Raw genomic sequence first — 20,299 nt, 5'->3', positions numbered from 1 at the left:
ACAACAACAACAACAAAAAAAACAGAAAGTAACCAGGATTAACAAATGAAATGTACAATAAGTGATAAAGTCACACATGTTGAGGAGAAGGAGGAAGCAGAGAGGAGGTTGGGAAACAACAAACTAGGAGATAGGGTTTTAGCAGTTTGACCAGGTAAGGGCTTAGTGGGAGCTATAAGCAACTCTTTGTATATTTACTATGCCACGCCACAGGGACGCATGGCCTGCTATGGCCAATCAAATACTAACTGATGTGATATAAGCAAAGGCTTGACACATAATAGTGCAAGGACTTGCCATCTTCTGTTCTTGTCAAAACCAATAGGACAGACCTTAGGTGACTGTTGTTCCTCCAGTCTACACCCAGCTAAGATGCTCAAAGCTTAGCCTATGGAGCCCATCCTGAATGGCACCCAGCAACCTAAAGTGGTCTATGAGATGTTCATAAACTTGAGACTTGAGGCTCAGTTAGTCATCGGCGACTAGAAGAGACTTTGGAGCAAAGACTCTAAGGAAGTAAGGGACTAGGAAGCTGCTCCAAGCAGCGTAGCACACATGTGTAGGGTTGCATTTGCGGGCTATTCTAGCATATTCAAGGAACCGCAAGGAAACCTAGGTACCTAGAATGTAGGGAGGAAAGAAGAGAATGGCGGGAGAAGAGGTCAAAGAGCGGATAACCTGCCAGATCCAGTAAGACTGTAGAGACTGACTGAGCATATAACTAACTCATCCTCCAAGCCAGCAGACAGTTTTTAAACTGAAGTAACACTTGCACAAAGTAAAATGCATCTCTTTCCCATATACAGTTCTCTGAAATTGACGAATTTAGACAATGATGTAACCAAGACCATAATCAAGTTAGAGAACAGTGTTATCGCTCACTGGATTTCCTTCCCAGTTCCAAAATACTTAACTCATGTAGCCCCTGTCTGGGAAACACTGGTCAATTTGCTGCTCCTATGGTGTGCCTGTTCCAGATTATCATGAAATTAAAGTATGAGTCCCAGGCTTTTAATGAGTCTGGCTCTTTTCACTCAGCATATGTGCTATGTGTGCCCATGTGCTCTGAGTACCGATGTGATATTTGTTCCCTTTCAATAGCAAGTGGTATTCCATGGTAAATATGTACTATTGGTTATAATCTGTTCTCCAAGAGAAGGACACTGAAATATTCCTAGCTGAGTGCTATTTTGAATATACTTATTATGCACATTTACAAAACCAGGACACTGTTGGGGGATGGCTCAGTCAGGAAAGTACTTGCCTTGTAAGCATAAGGACCTGAGTTTGATCCCTGAGAATTCATATTTTAAAAGCTGAGTATACCTTGGGAGCCCCCACAGACTGAACCACTAAACAAAGAGCGTATGTTGACTGGACCTAGGACCCCTGCACACACATGTAGCAGAAATGCAGCCCGGTCTTCATGCAGGCCCCCTAACAACTGGAGAAAGGACTGTCCCTGTCTCTGTTGCCTGCCTGTGGATCCTGGTCCCCCAACTGTGCTGCCACATCCGGCCTCAGTGGGAGAGAATGTGCCTGATCCTACAGTGACTTGGTATGCCACCATGGGTTGGTATTCAGTAGGGGGCCTCCCCCTTCTCAGAGGAGAAGGGGAGGAAAGGATGGGGAAAGGATTGTGGGGGGGGGCACTAGGAAGAGAGGACACTGTGATTGGGATGTAAAGTGGACAAATAACAAATTAATGGGGGGAAAGCTGGGTATGCACAGTTGTAACCCCAGGTTTGGGAAACAGAGACCAGCTGATCCCTGGGGCTTGCTGTCCTCCCAGCCTAGCCTAGATGATTCAGTGAGCTTCAGGTTAATAAGAAACCCTGTCTCAAGAGAATAGGGTAGGTGCCACCTAAGGAATGGCTCTTTAGGTTGACTTCTGACTTCTACAAGCATGTCACACACACACACACACACACACACACACATACACACACACACACACACACACACACGCACACCCACGCACCCACACATAAATACTAACATATATGCACATTCACTAAATAAATATTTTAAAGTAGAAAACCAGTACATTTGAAAGTAAAAAAGATTATTCTAAGAGGTATAGGTGTGGAGTAACCCATACAGTTCAGGAAATATGTTCCCCCAGCTTGGCTTGTAGTAAAACATCTAGCTGTTATCCTGGTGAGATGGAAAATTGACTTGTAGAGCAAACATGTAGTTGGCTGATGGCCTCAGAACACCAAGATATAGAGGTCAAGGACAGAAGCGAGAGGCTGTTATGTAATCTCTTAGGATGATGGTGATTTAGACAAGAGAGGGTACTATTGAAATAATCAGATTCTACGTATAGCAAAGGCAGGGTTGACAGAACTCCCAAGGGAAGCATCGAAGAAGACCCCAAGACCTGAGGAGCTAATGAAAGGGTGATGGGGCAGAGAGGGGATTAGGCATTTATGTAGAGAGGGCTGATCTAAAGTGACATATTGGAGTCCCTGTGAGGAGTCCCACACTATTCACTTTATGTTACAGAAAGAGCAAACGTTCTCATGCTGAGAAACAATCCATGCATGATGTCAACAACATAGATGTGCCCAGTCTGAAAAGGCCCCACAGGCTCCACCTGGTCTCTGATGAAGCAAGAAGCCCAAACAGGGAGCGAAACCCATGGGGCAATTCAAAGCCAGTCCATGAGGTCAAGGGAGGAAGACGAAAGCAATAGCCAAAGGTCAACCAAGGTCAACAAGAAGGCCACAGCCCTCTGCACCTTGTATCCTGCACAGAAGACAGAGTCAGGAAAGGAAGTCCAGACAGAGCCAGATATTACTCTGCCTCCTGTGGCTGCCCTGAGGTCAGAGGGCAGAGGGCACAGCAAGGCAAATCCTTAGGGCATCCACATCACCCCGATTGAAGGTCACCACAGCCTCTGGGCTCCCTCAGTTCAGTAGCCATGGCTAAATTCCCCATGTATCACTGAAGGAGGCTCTACTTCAGAGCCTCAGATCTCAAGAACAATTGTCGGTAACAGGGGGCTACAGCCTAAGTAGAGAAGAACTGGGACTTCAGAGGAGCCCAAAGGTAATGTCCCACAGCTGGTTCCTGTGACATCTTCCTGGAGGACGGGGACCGATTCCCTCTTCATTTAACATCTTCTCACATTCTGCTCAGCCATCTTCTAAACTGTTTACAATAGCTAGGAGCATTTACAAAAGGACATACACTACATCCCAAGGATGGGAAGGACAAAGGCATCACCATCCAGGCATATTGATCACCTTCCATCTCCCCCAGCCATGTCGTGGAGGAAGCAGAAAGTCATTACTAAGCATGCTGGGCCAAGTCTTGCACACTAGAAATAAATTAGTCATCCAGTGACAGCACTGACCACACACTGCAGGGGTTCCTGGCTCTCTGTAGATAGTCATTCATCATACCCTGGGCCCCAGAAGGAGAGCTCCTTCCACTGAACCTTTCCTCAAGCATGTGGCTCTCCACTGCGACCCAGGAGTTTATTCAAACTACTCGCATGCACACACATAATACATGCACATGCTGACAGGCATGCTCCAGTCTAACATGGAAGCTGATGAGAGCTCCCCCACAATCTGCTTCTCTCACTTTCTTAGCTTTACAGAGTTAGCAAGAACAGGCTTAGGGAAATATAGAACAGGGCTTGTATTAGTCGGGATTCTTTAGAGAAACAGAACTGATATTCTCTATATATTGATCTATATTCATTGACTATATATTGATCTAGGAAAGGGATTTACTAGAGTAGTTTACAGGCTATGGTCTAGCTAGTCCAACAATGGCCATCAAACAATGGAAAGTCCATGAATCCAGTATTTTTTTCATTCTATGAAGCTGGGTGTCTCAGCTGATCTTCAGTATATTCTGGAACCCCAAAGACCGTAATGCCAGTGATAGCAGACAGGCAATCAGCAATCAGTTTCCTTTGTCCAGGTCCTTATACAGGCTGCCAGCAGAAAGTGTGGCCCAGATTAAAAGTGGATCTTCCCACCTTAGAAGATCCAGATTTAAGACAGGTCTTCCCACTTCAAATAATTTAACTTAAAAAGAAAAATTCCTCACAGGTGTACCCAGCTGCTTGGGTTTTAGTTCATTCTAGATAGCAGTCAACAATCTAGAATAGCCATCACAGGGTTCAACACTAAACAAGGCAGAAAGGAGGATCTCCATCCCTTTGCAAAGTTGCCATCCAGTCCAGAGTGGACCTGGACCCATATCCCCCCACCCCCACCCAACACACTCGTTCTGCACGATCACATGTCTCTAGCAACAAGGTGTCAGTAGGTGTGTGGGTCCCAGGAACATAATGAGAAGGCCCAACACGCTCTCCCACGCCTGTGTCCCCTAACCCATTAGGAGCACAGCTCAGACTCACCGGTGTAGCCTAGTCCCATTTTCCCTCCCAGAGTACAGGTTCCTGCTTCAAGGACGAGCCATGCAGGTATCTGGCCACCATATTCAGTAAATCTAAAGGCCAGCCCTAGCTGGTAACAGACAGGTAATATTTCACAGAGGAAGCATGGATAGCTTGGGGCCCACACATCTGAAGCAATCCTCAACCAGCTAAATGCTAAATACCATTCATGCTTTCTTCAGTGGTCTGGCCAAACCCAACCCCAGTCCTGAGGATAGTGGAGCCGCTCTGTCTCTTTGGTTACTGATACGTGCCTGCGCGATACTACAGCAGGTACCACACTCATGGGTCACTGAATCCAGAGGGGTATCAGAGAGTTTAATCTCCTGGGACCTATGGCAGTGCACTGAACCTGTCCACATGACCCACAACTGGAGAGCAAGCTGGAGTGCAGGTGCCTGGGATGTGAGGTGAGAATGGGAAGGGAAAAAGATACATCACATAAAAGCTGGAAGCAAGCAAAGCCTCCAGCAGGTGACAGGGCTTTGACAGGTCCCCTGCCTCCTCCACATGCCTGCACTTGGCTGCTGAGATGACTCTACCTGACAAATCAAACCTACCCACTCCTTACCTCATTATTTATTCACATAATTAGGTAAGGGTTTTTTTTTTTCAGTAGTGATTTCCAGTTGCTCTGAACATCTGGATTAAATTCTCAGCACCTTTTCCCTCAGAAAGTTGAAGGAGTGTTTTCAGTTGAATGCGCTGTGTTTTAACAAGAAATGTTATCCCAAATACCTAAGAGAAACTAGGTATTTGGGATAACTCGAGAACTATGGTAAGTGTAACCTGCCCAAGAAGACAGTGGGGTGAGGGAGGGTAACATCATCCCCAAGTCGAGAAGAGCATGACGCGTGCCAACCACAAATGTGAGGGAACTGAGGCCCAGACTCTGGATTCTCGGCCCACGGTTCCAGTCAACAGAGTTCAGAGGCACTCTCAGAAGCAATCCCTCTGTTGCAGAGGCCCTGCTGGTTTCTGCATCTGCTCTCCCTAGAGCCCTATGAATACATTTGCCGTTCTTTGCCTCCTGTTCTCACAAAACTCCAATCTGAGTCCTGACCTTCTGAGATACAGATCTCAGCGATGGAAAGAGAACGTTCTTCAGAGAAAGCGAAGCTGAAAGGGGCAGCCGCCACTTATCGGTGTTGTTCTGGGCGTGCAGAGGCTACATTTCCCATTCTGAACGCACTCATAAAGCCCATTCCACTTGTCGAGTAGTAGGAGAGAGAGGCAGCTGTACTCCCTCTCTAGCAAAGATTAGAATCTAGTGGGCGAGACTGACAGTAGTCAAAAACTGCATATGACGGAGAGATCTCTGCAGCATGAAACGTGAGCTCAAAGGGAAAGCTTGGGCACCAGTTCATCTCCAGCAGGACTACAGACAGCAAGGTGTCTAGGAAAGGCTGGCCTGAGCAACCGTGGGGAGATGAACAGGACGACAGAGTTAGCAATGTGAAGAAGGGACAAGAACAGCCCAGACTGACTTGGGGTCAGAAATCCATGCAAGACAAGACTATTCAAAGTCTTGTGTTCCAGACTACAAACTGAAAATGGCATCCTCTAACATTCTCATTGCAGAGCCAAGAACAGGAAGGTGGCAGTTAGCAATGTGGTATCCATCAAATGACCTTCCAACATGCTCCAGGGAACTTTCAGCAAATACTCAAAGAATATTTCAAGAATTAATTCAAAGAAAATTATAAAACGCTACCCATGAAGGTTTCCACCACTGTCAAAAACAATTGGCTGAAGATTGGAACAATCATGATGTCCAAGAACAGGAAGCATTAGCTAAGCTATGGAACATCAATTCTTCATCTAGATGCAATCATTAAAACGGCTGTTACAGAGGCTTTGAGACCAGACAGGAAATGTTAAGGGCAGGATGTCAGGTTAGAAAAGCAGAACACAAAACTGTGTCTAGGTTAGAAGTCCTTATGTATAAAAGCGGTTGTGCATGTGGTCAGAGGATAACAGAGAAAGTGGTAGGCAGTAGGTAGTTATTCCTTACTTGGATATGAAGTGTTAAGAGTTGGGGGGAGGCGCCTGTACTGAGGGATGGGAATAGGGAGAGGGACCTTGAGTTCAAGTTGATGCTCTATGCTGGAGCTGCACACTTAACCAAGCCACATGCCTCTCTGATTGGTGCCTATTGGTCAGATGAGAACATAGGGCAAACAGCCCATCTAAGAGGCCATGGGAGTCAGAAGGAAGCACTGAGTGCTGGCTAACAGTGGAGGTTCCAGAGCCAGGGGTCAGAGTCTAGGGAGAGGTTGTTAGAACTGATGGGTGTGGTGGGAGGGAGAATGGAGGTGAGGAGTGAAAGATACCAGAAATAAAGAGGAAAATGAACTGATGAAGGTCAGTTGAGACCTAGAGGGTTTAAGACCTGGAGGCTGGGTCACACCTACATTCGCATACCCCACAGTGAATACAAACACAATACAGTACTGGATTGCAAGCCTGGGACAAGGAGTGCCTAGGTCTGAAGCCCAGGTTCAAGGCCTAGTGCCGGCTTGCTGAGCATCAGTGTGGCTGCCCAGGTGGGATGTAGTCTGTCAGTGCTCACTCCTCATCTTGCAGGTAACTCCTTCCTCCAGGCAACCCTGACACCAAACTTAAGAGACAGTTCCAACTACTTCCAAGTTGGATGGCCTGAAAAACAAAGCGTTCTCTGATTGGCATTTCTGGAGGCAGAGAACCAAACAGCTAAAGCTCTGCAGGAAAGGGGTGGGGTGCAGGGGGCAATAATGGAAACAAGGGCTCCCCCTGGAATAGCCTGATGACTCTGAGGTGAATCCAGCAGGTTATGTTGAGACATTAGAAATATTCTATTGAAGCTCAGCACTAAAGGTTTTCTATCGGGCTCGTTTTTACTCGGGATGGCCACAGCTAGGGGAAAACAGCAAGATGGCACCACTCTTGTTAGACATTTGTTTAGGACCCATTACCCCAGTGGATCTCAACCTTCATAATGCTGAGATCCTTAATACAGTTCCTCATGTTGTGGTGACCCCCAACCATGCAATCATTTTCATTAAGACTTTATAACTACAATTTTATTAGTTATGAATAGCACTGTAAATATCTGTGTTTTCCAATGCTCTTAGGCAACCCCTATGAAAGGGTCGTTCCGCCCTCAAAGGGGTCAGGACCCACAAGTTGAGAACAACTGCAATAGAGGAAGAAATAGCCACAATGTTTTGCCAGTGGGTGAATTCAAATGGGTGTTGCCTATCATCGGTCTGTCTTTCTGTCTGACTGACTGACTGTGGTCTATGTGTCTGTAGTAGCTCTATGAGCTACATAAGAGGCCTTAGGGAGCTGGCATCCATGTGCCTTGCATCTATCCAGGATATCAAGTTCACACTGTATGCTACCAGTTCTAGCCTGGTGTGAGTAGACAGGAGTTCCACCTTAAATAGCTACTCTGCTCACACTCTCTACTGGGAGTGCATCCCAATAGCTACCCAGATATAGTGGCCATGGTCTGAACAGTGCCCCTTAAGGTATACAACATACAGGCTTTAGAAGTGTTAACAGGAAATCCCCCAGGACAACACCATGACACATTACCGCCAACCAAACCCTATACCAATCCATGTTTCTTTGCATCTCACATTCTCAACAACAAAAAAAGAAAAAATAAAGTAAAATGGGGATTTTTTTTTTAAACTACATGTTGAATTTAGAGGATACCACAACATAAGACACAAAAAGTGGTGGCCTGTGACAAACCTCAACAAATGCTAGCTGTCATGGCTGCCTGCTAGGAATGATGCTTCAGTCAGCAAAGGTCCTGGGGTTCTTCTCTGGGACTGGACACGTCTATGTGAGAAGGCTCTGACATATATATGAATATATACTCATGGACACAAACATCCATACACCACATGCCTGAGACTCCTCAGTTGTGAAAAGAAGATTCAAAACAGGATTTCTCCCAGGTGAGGCAGAGAAGGCGTGTACAGAGCCTATCCTGGAGTAAGCGCCTCACTCTCATGGCTACTGCTCTTCATCCACGGGAGCCATCTCATTCATGGTACCTTACTCCACCCACCCACCATGTGCTCTCTGCACCTGTACACATGCAAATATACAACCCAAGCCTACACTCGATGCTCTGATTCCCAACTCCATCTTGGTAGAGAAGGAGCAGCTGGAGTGGGCAGCCCTGGCCCTCACACCGGTCTCCTGCACCCTCCCTTGTCTGCTACTTTAACTCAGGCCTTTTCTTTCTGACCACCTTGATCCCTCTGCTTTGTGGGCTGGCCCATGGTTAACAAAAGGCATCCCTGAGCACTGGGAAGCTTTCACCATTCTCTCTGGGGAGGGAAGCCCACATCACAGGCCACTGTGCTCACCTGCTGAGGGCTGAGTCTTGATACAGGTCAGCGTGTGAAACCTTATCCAGGCTCTTGCCTCTGCACAGTCTAAAAGTCTCCCAAATAAAACAAATCCATGAAGCAACTGCTTTCCCTTTCCATCATACTTCTCTGCTTTCCTCGTGGCCCTCTTCTAAGCAAGCACCCCTCCAGTACAGTCATAGATTGTGCATTTCCACAGCATCTCTTTGCCTTCCTGTTTATCTTCCTTTTAGGTGGTTTCCCTCCTATATAAGTCAAAGCAATCATTCTCTCAATTCCAATAAGGAGGTCTTTTCATGGTAGCCAGCAGGAACGGTGAGCAAAAAAAGAAAAGGCATGGTTAGCAGACACCATGCTCACCCACACTCTGCCCCGTGCGAGTGGGGACTGTGCAGTGCTCAACACATTGAGCCTCCAACACAAGAGGCCTCATCAAGTGCTTTCAAGCCCTTGGGATCACAGGCTCAAGCAAGTGTAAGCCACCTCCTGCCCATCCTGACTCCCTCTCACACCAAGCTCCACGGGGCCATCCCACATCCTCCTTTGTATTTCATTGCTACTTGAGCAACTCCAAGGAGCATACCTGCCCCTGGGCATGGTGCGGTAGTCAAATCCTGAGGGTCTTGCTCTCATGCCCATCAGATTACCTGGAGAGATTTTTCACTAGGAGCTTTTGGTATTGGTGGATTGATTTGTTTTGTTTTCTTGGCTCTTGGGATTAAACCTAAGAGTCCCCTGTATGCAAAGCAAAGTTTTGCCTCCAGCCACATCAGTGGACCATCTAGGGAGATTTCTAAGTGCAGTACTGACTGGCCTTGCCCCCAGAGATTTCACTTGGCTGATCTGGAGTGGGGTGCCTGACCCAATGCTCCCTGAAAGCTGAGCAGGTTATGCTAATGCATAGTCCTGATGTGACACCACTGGGATTTCCCAAGATAGACTGCTGGAGTCAGATTGCTGGGCTCCAAACCTGATTTCTGCAAACAAACTCTATCAAATGACCCAGCATCTTGGAACCTCAGGGGGAAAATAAAAGACTCAAGGAGTGTCTCTCAAAGATAAGGAGCCTAGCGCTCATTCCAGGCTTGTGGCTACCATTCTTCACTCTCCCCATTCATCCCTTCCTTAGCCCCGTCTCACTTTCTACCACATGACCTCTACGAACAGCCTTTCAGAGAGAGATAGGCTGTTCTTCTGGCAAGATGGTTGGGAAGAACACCTGTCAAACACCCCAAGGCAGCAACCACCTTCAAAAAAGTAGGAAACAGAAAAGAGTATCCAGGTGGCCTTCTGGCTCAGCTACACAGGAGCCCGAGGCTCTCTACTATCCTCTTGTCTTTCATTGGGATAGTCATTCCAGAACCAAGCTTGGGTTCCATACCTTGATTTACCACCTACTGCCCATTGGATCTTTCCTCAGCTATAACTGCAAAGGGGGGTTAGCCTTGTAACACTCATCCTAATAAAACTCAAAAATAAGGTAAAGCAATGGTGTGGGACATCTACCCACAGCCAGGACACCCTCAGGCTCAAGGCAGAGTGAAAAAAATAATCAGGCTGCACACTCAAACATGTACTTTCTCATTCAATAAAACGCTATAAGGGCCTGGTGTGTACCAAAAATACTCCGTAAGAAGTACAGAGCACAGAAATATGGCCCAGTGTATTGGTTAGTTGTTGCCAAAATAATGCTGCATAACAAGCTTCCCAAAACATAGCAGCTGAAACAAACTTCGTGTCTTCCCAAAGATGTGTGGATGGTTGAATTAGGTCAGTTTCTCTCTGTAAGTGCATGGCTCTCTGTAAGTATAAGAGCTCAGTGGCTCTTCTTTGTCCTCATGTTTCTCATTCTCCTTGGATCAATGAGTTTTCAAAGATGTGTTCCTTCTCTTCCTAAAGATGAAAGTCATAGAAACTCCAGAGGAGAGACAGAAACACCCAGAACCTCCTGTGACCCAAGCTCAGAATTGACATGTTATTATCTCTGCGTCCATACCACCTCCAAAATCTGGTAAAGGATGACATAAACAAGTGGGGGAAAGCATTCAGTGGGCCACAGCCCCCCACCCCACACCCTTAAAGATGTTTTGGAAACATCCGCAGCTCATGAAGATTAACTCCGATCTCTACTCTCCTCTGGACTCAGACTTTCCTCAGCCTCTCTATAAACATGTTTAAGAACATAAGCAGGAGTTCTTACCCTCTGACAGGAACTAGGAGACCTTGAGGAATAAAAAGAACTTGTCAAAGGCACGCTGTTTTTCTGCTCTTAGTGAAAGGGTACTCCTTGAAGCTGCTCATAGGAAAGGGAGTGGATCTAGTGTTTATGGCTTCCCAGGCTAACAGATGCCAATGTTTTCCTAGCCACCCAGTCATGCTATTTAAAATGGTCAAAAAAATCGAACTGAGGCTAAAGAGACAGCACAGTGGATGAAGGCATTTTCTGCCAAGACTGACAAATTGAATTCTGTTCTCAGGACTCGCATGATAGAAAGAGAAAATCAACTCCTACAAGCTGTTCTCTGACACTGTGCATATGGGCACAAGCACACACACACACACACACACACATACACACACACACACACACGCACACACGCACACATGCACATATGCACACATACACAAGGACACGGGTGATCAGAGAACGTGGTCATTGCTCAGAGTTCTACAACTGAGGAACTGCAGAAATGAGGCTCCAGTCAGACACTCTATCACATGACCTTCGCTGCCACTAAGTGTCTGAGATGACTTATCACAAGAACCAGTCATGTCAGCCCAGTTATGGACACAGCATTCAATTAGCTACCTGCCAAGACTGAGGGTCTGGGCCAGGCCAGGTTAGCCAGGAGCAGATGGACTCCTGGGCAGAGAGTCCTCGTGCTGAGTCTGCAGGCTGAGGGCTGGCCACGCTTTCTCTCACAATCTCCTAGAACTGATCTCACTGGCCAGTAAGAAGGATATGTATTCTCTTCCCAGCTCCTCAAGTGAACATCTGTTTTTCTCGAAGCTGTGAATGTCACGTCAAGATTTTCCAATTACCTTCGCCTTGGTTTTATTTAGCATCAGTGTATTGGAGGCATAATTAGTCTGAGATGAAAACCTGTATTGTTCCCTTCTCCTCAGCAATGAAATAGGTTTCCCAAATGTGCTAACAGAGAGGATCCTTCTCCAAAAGTGACAAACAGCAAGTGAAGGATGAAAGCGGGGGTGGAGCCCTGATCAGTGACAAGCACAGGCAAGGAGGCCCGGGGAGCGGAGTATGAAGAGGGCATCGGCCACAGACCTCTGCCTCTAACCTCAGCTTCCTTGCTCCTAAGGAGGACAGGCTTTTGACAAAGCACAAAGTGATGCCAGTGACAATGAAGAACCAGTTTCCAGGGATGTGTTTTCTAATACTCCACCAGCACTGAGATGCCTGAGGAGGGGGGTTCTTGGTGAGGTGGTGCCATGAAGTACTCTCCTCCCTCACCCGTTTGGCCACAACCCTTGCCCAAAACTAGACCCCTAGCTTCTGTTCTGTGCAATAAGTGTCAAGTCACATCTTGCAAGTCTCCTCCATGGGTAGTGTACAATAGTTGTCCTGTTCCAACGCTTGCACTCTTAACAGCTCCTCTATACAAAGCAGCCAGAGGGCTCACTAAATAGAAAAAAAAAAAAATGGGTCACGTCATCACACCTTAAAACTCTTTGATAACTTCCCGTCACACCTTAAACAAAGCCCCCAGTCCTCGCCGGGGCTGCAGAACCTCAGGGATATTCCCTCTCAGACTTACCCACCCACCTCTCATTCCACTCAGACCATGCCAGGATTCTTTCTGTTCCCACAACATGCCAGGCTATATTCCCACCTTGGGACCCTGACAATGACAAAGGTCTCCTTTTAAAAAGCAACGCCACCAAAGGCTCTGTCAAGCATGAGTTAGGAAATAAGCAAGTAGGGCTGCTGCTCACCCAAGCAGTGGCCTCTGGCAGGCCAGTCCACACTTCTGTTCTGGGTTCCTCGTGGGACTGCTCACCATTTGCTAGTGCTTTCTGCCTCTTCCTCCCTCTCATTTAAAATATGTTTGTAGCTCTGTAGACCTCACTTCTTCTGTTGCCCACCAGACCCCAGCACTTATGCAAGACCAGTAGGAAAAATGGTGACATTCAGCACCAAGAAACTCACAAAGTGCATTTCGCCTTCAGATCCGTGAGAGAGTTGTGGGAAAGAAAAAATGAAATTGCTGTGAGGCCCCAGAATGCTGGCCCATCATTCATGGTTCAGAGATACAAGACACATTTGCCCAACCTAAGCAGGAATGTTCTTCACATCGATCCATCCAGCAGAGGGGTGGTTCCTTAATCAGTGAGCCCACCATCTCTATCAGTCTGCCAGCAGAGGCCATGCTAGAACCCGTGGGTCAGGGAGATAAGTATCCTCCCAAGTTCCCGAGTCCAGGACACTCTAGTTGGCTTCTTCTCTCTCCGTCTTACAGCTACGCCATTACCCTCTAAAGAAGGGCAGAGACTCATATTCTGACCAGAGGTATCTCACCTGGGTGTGTGCTAGGGTACTGGGGAGAATACACATGCCAAATAGGCATGAGGAGGACATATGAGCCTCAGTCGGCTAAGGTGTAACCCCTGGAGGCTCCAAGAAGGACAACCTCTATGAGGCCCCAGGGAGAGGCGGATACCTGTCAGATGATGTTGAGTTTATGGCCTGTACCTTCATCCAGGGATTCAAGCAGGGAAGGAGATGGGAGGCATGACAGCACCACAACCTGCTCTCACATGGCTGATCTCAGTTTATCCTTCCCACACTCCCACAAGGGGAGAATATGACCTCTGTCTCATGGACAAAGAACCTAATACTCAACGTTCAGGAAGATAAAGTTGCTGGTTCAAGTCCTACAGTGGGTCTAACTGATGTGACATTCTGAATTACTGTCACCTACACCTGTGATGGCCAGGCAGCCATCCTCTGGTTATAGATCTGTCTATTAAGAAACATTCTGAATACTTCCTGCCTTTTCTTCTCCCATCGTTTCAGAAAACAGAGTCCCTTAACCTTCTCAGGCAAAAACCCAATGAGAGCCCTGCTCCATTTTCCACTGCATCATCTGATCTGTGACCCATTCAGAGAGAAGCTGGTAGCTGGAGCACTTACTCATTTTTCCTCCTCCAAACTTGTGCAGCCCCAGGGCTACTAAGCCCCAGTAAAGCCACATTCACTCCACCTAGGACAGATGCTTTTATGCAGGACACCAGATGCAAGGAGGTACTAAATGCCTGTGAGCAGGAGAAAAGTGGATCTGAATACGGCATCCCCCCGCGGGTACCTACATATCTTCCTGGGCTTTTAAAGAAGGTGAAAAGCAGACACAGAAAGAGAAAGGAGGAGCAGAAGCCAAAACATGTTGGCTGTGAAATGTGGCATATCTGGGGAGTTCAGGGAGAAAGCCGCTTGTGAGTGTCAAAGGGGAGAGAGACGAGACAAAAGTATTCTAGAAAGTGTCGCTTTGCTATGAAAAGGATCCTCTCAACATTCTTCAGAGAATAATGGTAAAGAATAACATGCCATCACCCTTTTTTTCTTTTTCCTAATGTGACTCTACATAGGCACAGGGACATGAGGCATCACTATGTATACTCGAATTACAAATGAATGAAACAATAGATAAATGACAGAAAGAAAACTTTCAATCCACCATTGTGCACCCAAAGTCCTAACACTCTTCTGCCTATGCTGAGAATGATAACAGCTAATACGACCCCAGTGAAGGCTTTACACCACGTTATGCCCTGATAATACCCAACACAGGTTAGACGCATCCTGAATGGGAAATGCTCTTAGAACACCCGGCCTGCTGCCCATCCAGGCCCAGCAGCACTGCATATATAGCACTGCCTGTTTCTCTCTCTCATAGCCCATGGCCACTCTGGGAGCTAAGACTCGGTGATGCCAACAACAGGAGTATATCTTACCATGCTACGCTAACCCAAGAAGAGATCAGCATGCACAATGCTAAGTGCAGTGCTACACTGAATGCAGACAGCTCTCATACTAAAGCGAAAAGTCACAAGTCAAATCAGCCTAAGGATTGGGTTGCTCACCTCCTCTATCTGCTGCTGCCTTCACAACGTGCCAGACACACCCAATGACAATTGGCTGCTCTCTGGCTGCCCCACCCCTCAAAGATACATACTCAGAAGGGAGTCCAACTGTGAGGAGTTGCCTATCTCAAGTAGCCAGAAGGGACAGGCTAGAAATTTGGCCAGATTTAGAAAGATGCCAAGGAGCAAGAGACCACTTATAAGAGGAAGATGATGTTTTATATATGATGCTTTCCGAAAGGACTAAGAAAGAGTGCCAGGTCTGCTACACATGCGAAATGCTTGTGGGTTTGACATAACTTGAACTAAGTCCAGGGTCCTCTTCTTAGTTATGAGGGGAGGAGTAGACCTGAAGCCTCAAGACAGATCTCACAGGCAAGATCAAGGGCTCAGCAGGGACTGAGCCTTACCCATGAAAGCTCAAGTCTGTAATTCTCCAGCAACTGAACATCCCTTGCAGCTATGTACCAAAGAGCAGATATAGCTCATAGAAGAATTCTCAAGAAAATTCAGGAATTTCTTTCTAGAACCTGAAGAGCTAACTGAGCCATCAGGAGTACTTACTGCCCTTGCAAAGGAGCTGGGCTCAGTTCCTAGCACTCACATGGCAGCTCACAAGCATCTGTACCTCCAGCTCCAGGAGCTCTGAGGCCTTTTTCCAGCCTCCACAGTCTGCTGCATGCATATGGTGTGCTTAAACTCATGCAGAAAAACACACATTCACAGTAAATAAATAAATCTTTTTAAGTTAAAAAAAAAAAAAAAGGAATGCCTTTTGGCTATCCTGTCCTATGCTACTGTCACCATCACTATGACAACTGTCATCATCACTGTGACAACTGTCATCATCATCATCATCATCATCATCATGACCTTACCACTGTGACCACTAACACCATTACTACGATTGCCGTAACACTTCCCCCATAGTAAGTACTACTATCACCAAAACTGACATCACTGCCATCACAATTGCCGCCACCACCATGACCCTATTACCGTTACTGTAACATCCATTACATCACAATCACTACTACAGTTGCCAGCACTATCATCACCACAACTACAATTGTCAATATCACAATTGCCACTACCTCCATACAACCACTGCTATTACAAATGTCATTACCTTACCACCATTACTATCACAACCACCACAATTCCAGCACTACCGCCATCAACCTCACAAAAATAGCACAGATTCCACAGTTCTGGAGGACTGCCTTGTCTGGCCTTGTCTGGCCTTGTCTGCATTGATTCTCTTGGTTCTGTGGAGGCTTGACGCCCCAGAGAAGAGNAATGCTAGAGGGGGGAGGGGAGGGGGTTGGCGGGGAGCACACTCTTAAAGGCAAAGAGAAGGTAGGAGGCTCATGGAGGGTGGAATCTGGAAGGGGTAAATAAATAAAATATTAATAAAAATTAACTTTAAAAAAAGAATTCCAAATAATTTATGTAGATACCACTTGACTCAAGAGTAGGTTGAACACAGGCAGGGTATTCTTCAAGGGTACACTATGGAAAAGAAGAAATTACAGTGACCTTAAAGTGTCCTGGTCAGATGATAGGGCCAACATCAGAAGTGGCAAGCCATGCTCACAGTATGTACAGATCTTTCATGTGATACAATGAGAATGACCCTCATCTACCCATTAACCTTTCTTTCCAACTCCAATCATATGGAAAATATTATATAAATTCTAACATGGGAAATTCTATGCTAGAGTTAAAAGTGTCCAAAATTTGGGGGATAAGTTTTGGCTTAAAACTATGGCAATATAAATGGACTGTAGACATCAATTAATGATGTATAAATGTTAGTTCACTCAGAATGACGACTAAATTAATACAAAATGCTAACAATGAGGAAAATAAGATGGGATTGCTGAAATTAGAATTTTTGTTTGAAAACGAAATGGAGTCTCACCTTAAGTTCTACAGAATACATTTCTAAATGGTTTCCTGAAATAGCTCCTTCCCTGGTTACCCTGCCTTAGCTCAGTGCCACGGCAGTGCTCATCCAAGGGTTGGCACTGCCCTCAATCCTTGCCCTGGTATCCCATCCAGCTGAGCTCACTTCCAGAGGCCTCACAGAGCTTTCAGAAGCATGAGAAGAATCTTAGCCATGCTATGAGGGCCCTCACTACCTTAAGGATTGATTCCAGGTTTCCACAGACATAAAACATCTTTTCCAGCCTCAGCCTCCTCTCCCTCCTTCTCTTCCTCCTCTCCCTTCTCCTCTCCTTCCTCCCCCTCCTTCCCCACATGTCTCTCTTGATGTTGTCATACTAGAAAATCTATGGCTCACATGCTCACTCACCTTCTACACCCAGAGCCCTGCTGCTGCATCACTGCTGAATGGCCTCTCATTTCCCTTCTTCCTTGCTGGCTCCTCCCACCCTTTAAAGCTCAGTTCAGACACTGCTTCCTACAGGGATCTTCTTCCACCCCAGGACAGTGCGTGAGCCTTGGAAGAGGACATTCTCATGGTCCCTACACTTGCATCTTCCTGCACTGTCTTACTTGCTAGAGGGGCAGCAAGTGCTCTCAATCACCACTCTTCAACAAATGCTTACTCAGCCATGAATGAATGACCAGGGGTGGGGGGTAGGGGTGGGGCAAACTGAAAACTCACTGCCTTCAATGAAGGGCTTTTTTTTGTTCCTGGGTTTTAAATTTTGAATCCTATTCTTCAGGACTCCATTAACCTCATAGGAGTCCTATATAATGACATCCCATTATATGGCAATGTAACATATTACTAGATTTAATTATAATGGAATAATTAATGTCTGGATATCACTAGTTTGGACATAAAAATTAAATATTACCTTTAGTGTAACTACTCCCTCTAACTTCATGATTTCCCAGCTTGGCTTGGAAATACTGCTTTTTAAATGCGTTCCGTTGTTGTGGAGTAAATGATGCCAAGCAGAACATCTGGTCTGCTGCTTACCACCATCCTTCAGGCTGGGTTCTTCTACACCTCTGTCTTTCTAATGCCACTGTGAAAATATATGCCTGCTCTCAGAAATTCCCAAGACAGCTGTCCAGGTATTTTGGAAGATAGCTGTGGAATCCATCCTTTCTTGACTTCAGTCTCCTTCCATTACATCATGTAAAGGGAACCCAGGAGGAATGAGGGACCCTCAGAAGCTTTGACAAGTCAGAGAAAAGATGGTTAACTCCCTTTGGGCCAAGAGACCTCACCCTGAGCCTCCATACCTCTACCACATTCCTCCCCTCCAAGTTTCTCACAGTTCTTGCTTTGGGCATTGCTCCAAAGATTGCAGTTTTGTGTAAAGTTTCATCACATCTGCAATCATACACACCTGCAACCTAGAACTCAAGGCATAGAGGAGGGAGGATGAAGAATTTGGGGCTATCCTTGGCTCATTGGATTTAGTAAGACACTGTTTCAATACATACTGAATTCATTCTTTGCTTTCACAAAAATTCTGCTTTCCTGACAGTGACTTTCAGATCACTGTTCTAATGGCAACATCATGAATGCTCACACCACAAAGTCCAAATGCATGGCATAATGTCCCCAACTCTAACCCATCCTCTCACTCATTCCTCCAGAAGCCTGTGAGGAGCAGGCCCAAGCTTCCCTTTAGCTTGACAGATCACCTATATTTGAACTCTGATAAACTACATGAAAAAGTTATTCCATGTGGCAAAAACATCAAAACTAGAATATTACAGAGGTCAAGTGAAGATGATTGTCCAGTTGCCCTCCAGCTTCCCCAGCTACTCCAGCTTCTTCAGCTTCTCCAGCTTCTCTTTCTTGCCAGCTCTGACTATGGGCCCATGGCTGACTTTAAGACAAAACTGTTCAGCTGATCCCTCAATGCATTTTGAGCCAAGGAAAGAATTAAAGTGAATAAAATGATTATAGCTTTTCCAAACCACTAAGTTTTAGGATGCTTTGCCATATAACAATAGACAACCTAGACAACCGGAAGAAATGCCCTCAGCCTCCTGTATGACACTATTCCATCCTGAGACAGAAAGGATGGTCTTTCCCATGCCCATTATGCTGGTGTTCCTAGCTGCAACTTCTCTCATTCAGATCTCATGAGCATAGATCCTGGATCCCCCAGGGTCTCTTTAAGGCAGCTATCATTACCTCAACTACTTTTGCTTACTGCCTGTCCCCTTCTGCACTGATACAGTAAACTCACCACCCATCTGCTCCTTTCCATGCATTGGTATTCCTGCCTTGAGGCCCTAGGCATGCAAATCTGTGGTTTGTATTATATCTATCATTCCAAAGGGTGATTTTATTCATTCTCAAAATTCTTTAGCTTTTTCTCAAGGTCTCCCATTTGGAGAACTACCCATGGGAAGTTCACATGGCTGCTGGCATTGGAACGGTCCCTATCCACAAAATTCCACAGAGAAGAACGGTGATACACAACCCCGCCCCTTCCCCCCCCCCCCCCCAGTACAGTGATAGGTGTGAAGTAATGTCCAACAGGGTGCTCACAGCTGGGTAGCAATTCCCAGGCTCATTGATCCTTTTATAGTATGGGTTTCTCTAGTTCAGTTTGGCATCTCTTTAGGAGCAGAGACCATGTCTGCTCCCTAAAATAACCTAGGGATGAAGCCCGCTGTGTCTTGGTAGTAGCCTGGTTATTGGCAGGCTCCTGAGGGATTCCTTCACACAGGAGAAGCAGCTCTAGAGTCAGAGAACACCTGTGGACATCTCTCTATTAACCAGCAATACTGCAATGCCATGAAACAGCTAACTCTAGTGGGATGGGCCAATGCCAGTTCAGATGGGAAATGGCCTAAGATGACCCTACCTATTTTGGGACATAATCTGCAAAATCACAGGCAACATCTGGAGTGTTAGGAACACTGAGATTTATTTCCCTCTGCTGTAAGGTCTCCAGGATTCTCTGTGTTCTTTTCTGAGAACATTCTGCAGTGTTGACAGTCCAGTTCTCAATCTCAACCAGATGGCAAAGGACCAGAAATGGTCTGTCCCTTCTTGCTGGCCCCTTCCCTCAGTATCCGGAGCTGCAAGCACATCTGGTCTTCTTCACCCAGTTCCAGGAGTCATGCTCCCTGACAGTGAGTGGAGAGGCAGAATATCCCCAGGTTCTCCTTCTCTGGGCCATTAACAGTTTTTCCTTGACCTCAGCAGCCCCAAGCTGGTTCTGCCATTCCAACCAATAACCATCCAAAGACACAATAACAAGGACAGGCCACTTCCCCTGGGCCTCAGCCTGGGCTCCTGAAAAGGCATCCTGTACTGGCTAGCTTTGTGTCAACTTGACACAGCTGGAGTTATCACAGAGAAAGGAGCTTTAGTTGGGGAAATGTCCCCATGAGATCCAGCTGTGGGGCATTTCCTCAATTAGTGATCAAGGGGGAGAGGCCCTTCGTGGGTGGGACCATCTCT

General features: G+C 46.4%; 1 protein-coding gene across 1 annotated transcript in view; it reads right to left on the bottom strand.

Annotated features, from left to right (window-relative positions):
- The window catches only part of Grid1 (glutamate ionotropic receptor delta type subunit 1), a 738,391-nt gene that overhangs the window by 505,999 nt on the left and 212,093 nt on the right, over window positions 1-20,299 (bottom strand). The window lies entirely within an intron of this gene.

Source organism: Mus pahari, chromosome 8 (genome assembly GCF_900095145.1).
Source record: "Mus pahari chromosome 8, PAHARI_EIJ_v1.1, whole genome shotgun sequence".
In the NCBI taxonomy this organism is placed as follows: Eukaryota; Metazoa; Chordata; class Mammalia; order Rodentia; family Muridae; genus Mus; species Mus pahari.
Note: the sequence above shows the minus strand (reverse complement) of the source record. Positions and strands in the feature narration are given on the sequence as shown.